Source organism: Phyllobates terribilis, unplaced genomic scaffold, assembly GCF_046119375.1.
Source record: "Phyllobates terribilis strain yellow unplaced genomic scaffold, ASM4611937v1 Scaffold_31__1_contigs__length_13893835, whole genome shotgun sequence".
Taxonomy (NCBI): domain Eukaryota; kingdom Metazoa; phylum Chordata; class Amphibia; order Anura; family Dendrobatidae; genus Phyllobates; species Phyllobates terribilis.
This window is the reverse complement of record NW_027362791.1, coordinates 6364975-6373360: the sequence shown is the minus strand read 5'-3', so window position 1 is coordinate 6373360 and position 8386 is coordinate 6364975.

Below are 8386 nucleotides of genomic sequence, written 5' to 3'. Positions count from 1 at the left end.
GTTCCAAATGTGTGTGGGTAGAATATATATCCCACGGGGTAAAATTGAAAAAAGTTTAAAAAAAATTTTCTTGGACTTAGTAATTTTTCCAGCATTTATCAGACTTTCAGATAGGTGAAATGTGAGTGAGCGTTCAGATTTCAGTTCCAGAGCGATTCGCCCAATGAGTCCTTGATATTTAGTCGTTTTCAGCCAATGTTCTAGATTTTTGAAAATTTTACTTTTTTGTGAAAATATCCACTAAATGAGGGAATAATATGTGTGAGGGTACCCCAGGAGAGTTCCAAATGTGTGTGGGTAGAATATATATCCCACGGGGTAAAATTGAAAAAAGATTAAAAAAAAGTTTTTTTGAACTTAGTAATTTTTCCGGCGTTTATCAGACTTTCAGATAGGGGAAATGTGAGTGAGCGTTCCGATTTCAGTTCCAGAGCGATTCACCCAATGAGTCCTTGATATTTAGTCGTTTTCAGCCAATTTTCTGGATTTTTGAAAATTTCACTTTTTTGTGAAAATATCCACTAAATGAGGGAATAATATGTGTGAGGGTACCCCAGGAGAGTTCCAAATGTGTGTGGGTAGAATATATATCCCACGGGGGTAAAATTGAAAAAAGTTTAAAAAAAAGTTTTTTTGAACTTAGTAATTTTTCCGGCGTTTATCAGACTTTCAGATAGGGGAAATGTCAGTGAGCGTTCAGATTTCAGTTCCAGAGCGATTCGCCCAATGAGTCCTTGATATTTAGTCGTTTTCAGCCAATTTTCTGGATTTTTGAAAATTTCACTTTTTTGTGAAAATATCCACTAAATGAGGGAATAATATGTGTGAGGGTACCCCAGGAGAGTTCCAAATGTGTGTGGGTAGAATGTGTATCCCACGGGGTAAAATTGAAAAAAGTTTAAAAAAAAATTTCTTGGACTTAGTAACTTTTTCAGCATTTATCAGACTTTCAGATAGGTGAAATGTCAGTGAGCGTTCAGAATTCAGTTCCAGAGCGATTCGCCCAATGAGTCCTTGATATTTAGTCGTTTTCAGCCAATTTTCTGGATTTTTGAAAATTTCACTTTTTTGTGAAAATATCCACTAAATGAGGGAATAATATGTGTGAGGGTACCCCAGGAGAGTTCCAAATGTGTGTGGGTAGAATATATATCCCACGGGGGTAAAATTGAAAAAAGTTGAAAAAAATATTTTTTTTGGACTTAGTAATTTTTCCGGCGTTTATCAGACTTTCAGATAGGGGAAATGTCAGTGAGCGTTCAGATTTCAGTTCCAGAGTGATTCGCCCAATGAGTCCTTGATATTTAGTCGCTTTCAATCAATTATCTGGATTTTTGAAAATTTCTCTTTTTTGTGAAAATATCCACTAAATGAGGGAATAATATGTGTGAGAGTACCCCAGGAGAGTTCCAAATGTGTGTGGGTAGAATATATATCCCACGGGGTAAAATTGAAAGAAGTTTAAAAAAAAATTTTTTTGAACCTAGTAATTTTTCCGGCGTTTATCAGACTTTCAGATAGGGGAAATGTCAGTGAGGGTTCAGATTTCAGTTCCAGAGCGATTCGCCCAATGAGTCCTTGATATTTAGTCGTTTTCAGCCAATTTTCTGGATTTTTGCAAATTTCACTTTTTTGTGAAAATACCCACTAAATGAGGGAATAATATGTGTGAGGGTACCCCAGGAGAGTTCCAAATGTGTGTGGGTAGAATATATATATACAACAGGGGTAAAATTGAAAAAAGTTGAAAAAAATTTTTTTTTTTACTTAATCATTTTTCCGGCGTTTATCAGAATTTCAGATAGGGGAAATGTCAGTGAGCGTTCAGATTTCAGGTCCAGAGCGATCGCCCAATGATTCCTTGATATTTAGTCATTTTCAGCCAATTTTCTGGATTTTTGAAAATTTCACTTTTTTGTGAAAATATCCACTAAATGAGGGAATAATATGTGTGAGGGTACCCCAGGAGAGTTCCAAATGTGTGTGGGTAGAATATATATCCCACGGTGTAAAATTGAAAAAAGTTTTAAAAACATTTTTCTTGGACTTAGTCATTTTTCCGGCGTTTATCAGACTTTAAGATAGGGGAAATGTAAGTGAGCGTTCCGATTTCAGTTCCAGAGCGATTCGCCCAATGAGTCCTTGATATTTAGTCGTTTTCAGCCAATTTTCTGGATTTTTGAAAATTTCACTTTTTTGTGAAAATATCCACTAAATGAGGGAATAATATGTGTGAGGGTACCCCAGGAGAGTTCCAAATGTGTGTGGGTAGAATATATATCCCACGGGGTAAAATTGAAAATAGTTTTAAAAACATTTTTCTTGGACTTAGTCATTTTTCCGGCGTTTATCAGACTTTCAGATAGGGGAAATGTCAGTGAGCGTTCCAATTTCAGTGCCAGAGCGATTCGCCCAATCAGTCCTTGATATTTAGTTGTTTTCAGCCAATTTTCTGGATTTTTGAAACTTTCACTTTTTTGTGAAAATATCCACTAAATGAGGGAATAATATGTGTGAGGGTACCCCAGGAGAGTTCCAAATGTGTGTGGTAGAATATATATCCCACGGGGATAAAATTGAAAAAAGTTGAAAAAAAATTTTTTTTGGACTTAATCATTTTTCCGGCGTTTATCAGACTTTCAGATAGGGGAAATGTCAATGAGCGTTCAGATTTCAGGTCTAGAGCGATCGCCCAATGATTCCTTGATATTTAGTCATTTTCAGCCAATTTTCTGGATTTTTGAAAATTTCACTTTTTTGTGAAAATATCCACTAAATGAGGGAATAATATGCGTGAGGGTACCCCAGGAGAGTTACAAATGTGTGTGGGTAGAATATATATCCCACGGGGTAAAATTGAAAATAGTTTTAAAAACATTTTTCTTGGACTTAGTAATTTTTCCAGCATTTATCAGACTTTCAGATAGGTGAAATGTCAGTGAGCGTTCAGATTTCAGTTCCAGAGCGATTCGCCTAATGAGTCCTTGATATTTAGTCGTTTTCAGCCAATTTTCTGGATTTTTGCAAATTTCACTTTTTTGTGAAAATATCCACTAAATGAGGGAATAATATGTGTGAGGGTACCCCAGGAGAGTTCCAAATGTGTGTGGGTAGAATATATATCCCACGGGGTGAAATTGAAAAAAGTTTAAAAAAAATTTTTCTTGGACTTAGTCATTTTTCCGTCGTTGATCAGACTTTCAGATAGGGGAAATGTCAGTGAGCGTTCAGATTTCGGTTCCAGCACGATTCGCCCAATGTGTCCTTGATATTTAGTCGTTTTCAGCCAATGTTCTAGATTTTTGAAAATTTCACATTTTTGTGAAAATATCCACTAAATGAGGGAATAATAAGTGTGAGGGTACCCCAGGAGAGTTCCAAATGTGTGTGGGTAGAATTTATATCCCACGGGGTAAAATTGAAAAAAGTTTAAAAACATTTTTTCTTGGACTTAGTCATTTTTCCGGCGTTTATCAGACTTTCAGATAGGGGAAATGTCAGTGAGCGTTCAGATTTCAGTTCCAGAGCGATTCGACCAATGAGTCCTTGATATTTAGTAGTTTTCAGCCAATGTTCTAGATTTTTGAAAATTTCACTTTTTTGTGAAAATATCCACTAAATGAGGGAATAATATGTGTGAGGGTACCCCAGGAGAGTTCCAAATGTGTGTGGGTAGAATATATATCCCACGGGGTAAAATTGAAAAAAGTTTAAAAAAAATTTTTCTTGGACTTAGTCATTTTTCCGGCGTTTATCAGACTTTCAGATAGGGGAAATGTCAGTGAGCTTTCCGATTTCAGTTCCAGAGCGATTGGCCCAATGAGTCCTTGATATTTAGTCGTTTTCAGCCAATTTTCTGGATTTTTGAAAATTTCACTTTTTTGTGAAAATATCCACTAAATGAGGGAATAATATGTGTGAGGGTACAACAGGAGAGTTCCAAATGTGTGTGGGTAGAATACATATCCCACGGGGTAAAATTTAAAAAAGTTTAAAAAAATTTTCTTGGACTTAGTAATTCTTCCAGCATTTATCAGACTTTCAGATAGGTGAAATGTCAGTGAGCGTTCAGATTTCAGTTCCGGAGCGATTCGCCCAATGAGTCCTTGATATTTAGTCGTTTTCAGACAATGTTCTAGATTTTTGAAAATTTCACTTTTTTGTGAAAATATCCACTAAATGAGGGAATAATATGTGTGAGGGTACCCCAGAAGAGTTCTAAATGTGTGTGGGTAGAATATATATCCCACGGGGGTAAAATTGAAAAAAGTTGAAAACATTTTTTTTGGACTTAATCATATTTCCTGCGTTTATCAGACTTTCAGATAGGGGAAATGTCAGTGAGCGTTCAGATTTCAGTTCCAGAGCGATTCGCCCAATGAGTCCTTGATATTTAGTCGTTTCCAGCCAATTTTCTGGATTTTTGAAAATTTCACTTTTTTGTGAAAATATCCACTAAATGAGGGTACCCCAGGAGAGTTCCAAATGTGTGTGGGTAGAATATATATCCCACGGGGTAAAATTGAAAAAAGTTTAAAAAAACATTTTCTTGGACTTAGTCATTTTTCCGGCGTTTATCAGACTTTCAGATAGGGGAAATGTCAGTGAGCGTTCCGATTTCATTTCCAGAGCGATTGGCCCAATGAGTCCTTGATATTTAGTCGTTTTCAACCAATTTTCTGGATTTTTGAAAATTTCACTTTTTTGGGAAAATATCCACTAAATGAGGGAACAATATGTGTGAGGGTACCCCAGGAGAGTTCCAAATGTGTGTGGGTAGAATATATATCCCACGGGGATAAAATTGAAAAAAGTTGAAAAAAATTTTTTTGGGGACTTAGTCATTTTTCATGCGTTTATCAGACTTTCAGATAGGGGAAATGTGAGTGAGCGTTCCGATTTCAGTTCCAGAGCGATTCGCCCAATGAGTCCTTGATATTTAGTCGTTTTCAGCCAATTTTCTGGATTTTTGAAAATTTCACCTTTTTGTGAAAATTTTCACTAAATAAGGGAATAATATGTGTGAGGGTACCCCAGGAGAGTTCCAAATGTGTGTGGGTAGAATATATATCTCACGGGGTAAAATTGAAAAAAGTTTTAAAAAAAATTTTCTTGGACTTAGTCATTTTTCCGGCGTTTATCAGGCTTTCAGATAGGGGAAATGTCAGTGAGCGTTCCGATTTCAGTTCCAGAGCGATTCGCCCAATGAGTCCTTGATATTTAGTCATTTTCAGCCAATTTTCTGGATTTTTGAAAATTTCACCTTCTTTTGAAAATATCCTCCAAATGAGGGAATAATATGTGTGAGGGTACCCCAGAAGAGTACCAAATGTGTGTGGGTAGAATATATATCCCACGGGGTAAAATTGAAAAAAGTTTAAAAACATTTTTTCTTGGACTTAGTCATTTTTCCGGCGTTTATCAGACTTTCAGACAGGGGAAATGTCAGTGAGCGTTCAGATTTCAGTTCCAGAGCGATTCGCCCAATGAGTCCTTGATATTTAGTCGTTTTCAGCCAATTTTCTGGATTTTTGAAAATTTCACTTTTTTGTGAAAATATCCACTAAATGAGGGAATAATATGTGTGAGGGTACCCCAGGAGAGTTCCAATTGTGTGTGGGTAGAATATATATCCCACGGGGTAAAATTGAAAAAAGTTTAAAAAAAATTTTTCTTGGACTTAGTCATTTTTCCGGCGTTTATCAGACTTTCAGATAGGGGAAATGTCAGTGAGCGTTCCGATTTCAGTTCCAGAGCGATTGGCCCAATGAGTCCTTGATATTTAGTCGTTTTCAACCAATTTTCTGGATTTTTGAAAATTTCACTTTTTTGGGAAAATATCCAATAAATGAGGGAATAATATGTGTGAGGGTACCCCAGGAGAGTTCCAAATGTGTGTGGGTAGAATATATATCCCACGGGGATAAAATTGCAAAAAGTTGAAAAAATTTTTTTTTGGGACTTAGTCATTTTTCCAGCGTTTATCAGACTTTCAGATAGGGGAAATGTGAGTGAGTGTTCCGATTTCAGTTCCAGAGCGATTCGCCCAATGAGTCCTTGATATTTAGTCGTTTTCAGCCAATTTTCTGGATTTTTGAAAATTTCACCTTTTTGTGAAAATTTTCACTAAATAAGGGAATAATATGTGTGAGGGTACCCCAGGAGAGTTCCAAATGTGTGTGGGTAGAATATATATCCCACGGGGGTAAAATTGAAAAAAGTTGAATACATCTTTTTTTTGGACTTAGTCATTTTTCCGGCGTGTATCAGACTTTCAGATAGGGGAAATGTCAGTTAGCGTTCCGATTTCAGTTCCAGAGCGATTCGCCCAATGAGTGCTTGATATTTAGTCGTTTTGAGCCAATTTTCTGGATTTTTGAAAATTTCACTTTTTTGTGAAAATATCCACTAAATGAGGGAATAATATGTGTGAGGGTACCCCAGGAGAGTTCCAAATGTGTGTGGGTAGAATATATATCCCACGGGGTAAAATTCAAAAAAGTTTAAAAAAAAATTTTCTTGGACTTAGTGATTTTTCCGGCGTTTATCAGACTTTCAGATAGGGGAAATGTCAGTGAGCGGTCAGATTTCAGTTCCAGAGCGATTCGCCCAATGAGTCCTTGATATTTAGTCGTTTTCAGCCAATTTTCTTGAATTTTTGAAAATTTCACTTTTTTGTGAAAATATTCACTAAATGAGGGAATAATATGTGTGAGGGTACCCCAGGAGCATTCCAAATGTGTGTGGGTAGAAAATATATCCCAAGCGGTAAAATTGAAAAAAGTTTAAAAAAATTTTTTCTTGGACTTAGTGATTTTTCCGGCGTTTATCAGACTTTCAGATAGGGGAAATGTCAGTGAGCGTTCCGATTTCAGTTCCAGAGCGATTGGCCCAATGAGTACTTGATATTTAGTCGTTTTCAGCCAATTTTCTAGATTTTTGAAAATTTCACTTTTTTGTGAAAATATCCACTAAATGAGGGAATAATATGTGTGAGGGTACACCAGGAGAGTTCCAAATGTGTGTGGGTAGAATATATATCCCACGGGGGAAAAATTGAAAAAAGTTGAAAAAAATTTTTTTTTGGACTTAGTAATTTTTCCGGCGTTTATCAGACTTTCAGATAGGGGAAATGTCAGTGAGCGTTGCGATTTCAGTTCCAGAGCGATTGGCCCAATGAGTCCTTGATATTTAGTCGTTTTCAGCCAATTTTCTGGATTTTTGAAAATTTCACCTTTTTGTGAAAATATCCACTAAATAAGGGAATAATATGTGTGAGGGTACCCCAGGAGAGTTCCAAATGTGTGTGGGTAGAATATATATCCCACGGGGGTAAATTAGAAAAGGTTGAAAAAAATTTTTTTTGGGACTTAGTCATTTTTCCGGCGTTTATCAGACTTTCAGATAGGGGAAATGTCAGTGAGCGTTCCGATTTCAGTTCCAGAGTGATTCTCCCAATGAGTCCTTGATATTTAGTCGTTTTCAGCCAATTTTGTGGATTTTTGAAAATTTCACCTTTTTGTGAAAATATCCACTAAATGAGGGAATAATATGTGTGAGGGTACCCCAGGAGAGTTCCAAATGTGTGTGGGTAGAATATATATCCCACGGGGAAAAAATTGAAAAAAGTTGAAAAAAAATTTTTTTTGGACTTAGTAATTTTTCCGGCGTTTATCAGACTTTCAGATAGGGGAAATGTCAGTGAGCATTCAGATTTCAGTTCCAGAGCGATTCGCTCAATGAGTCCTTGATATTTAGTCGTTTTCAGCCAATTTTCTGGATTTTTGAAAATTTCACCTTTTTTTGAAAATATCCACTAAATGAGGGAATAATATGTGTGAGGGTACCCCAGAAGAGTTCCACATGTGTGTGGGTAGAATATATATCCCACGGGGTAAAATTGAAAAAAGTTTAAAAAGATTTTTTTTTGGACTTTGTGATTTTTCCGGCGTTTATCAGACTTTCAGATAGGGGAAATGTCAGTGAGCATTCCGATTTCAGTTCCAGAGCGATTCGCCCAATGAGTCCTTGATATTTAGTCGTTTTCAGCCAATTTTCTAGATTTTTGAAAATTTCACTTTTTTGTGAAAATATCCACTAAATGAGGGAATAATATGTGTGAGGGTACCCCAGGAGAGTTCCAAATGTGTGTGGGTAGAATATATATCCCACGGGGGAAAAATTGAAAAAAGTTGAAAAAAATTTTTTTTTGGACTTAGTAATTTTTCCGGCGTTTATCAGACCTTCAGATAGGGGAAATGTCAGTGAGCATTCAGATTTCAGTTCCAGAGCGATTCGCTCAATGAGTCCTTGATATTTAGTCGTTTTCAGCCAATTTTCTGGATTTTTGAAAATTTCACCTTTTTTTGAAAATATCCACTAAATG